The sequence below is a fragment of the Choristoneura fumiferana genome, chromosome 21, assembly GCF_025370935.1.
Source record: "Choristoneura fumiferana chromosome 21, NRCan_CFum_1, whole genome shotgun sequence".
In the NCBI taxonomy this organism is placed as follows: Eukaryota; Metazoa; Arthropoda; class Insecta; order Lepidoptera; family Tortricidae; genus Choristoneura; species Choristoneura fumiferana.
Genome location: NC_133492.1, coordinates 2,113,303 through 2,113,812, shown reverse-complemented (window position 1 = coordinate 2,113,812; position 510 = coordinate 2,113,303).

The window sequence follows — 510 nt, the reverse complement described above, 5'->3', positions numbered from 1 at the left end:
TGACCGTAGGGCAAGAGTAGATTATCTAGTGTGGGATGAAACCAGCGTGTCATGTTTGAAGAGACTATGTTACTGCCCACATCAAAGTTTGTACATGCCCGAACTAAAGTAAAGGTCATACTTGTTTGCCTACATACTTTATGCTGGCACCACATTTAGTATTTGTGACACTGTGTGTTATCCGAGCGCAATGGAGTGAAATTTTTTGTTATGTACAGTCAAGGGCAAAGATATACACGGCCAAAGTTGCAAAAATATGTATACACGGCCTTAATATTAAGTGCATAAAGTCGTGTATACATCTTTTTGTAACTTTGGCCGTATCGATATCTTTGCCCTTGACTGTAACTTGTGAAAGAAGCAGTTGTGAGTAAGCTATATCTTCAGCTGCAGTGCCTTGCAGTTAAAGTACCAAGCTTTGCCAATTTGGTCATCACGATACTAACGTAACGTATAACGTAGTAGCAAGCATGTAGCGTTCGGCAGCCCGGTGAATATTGAGTTATTGGG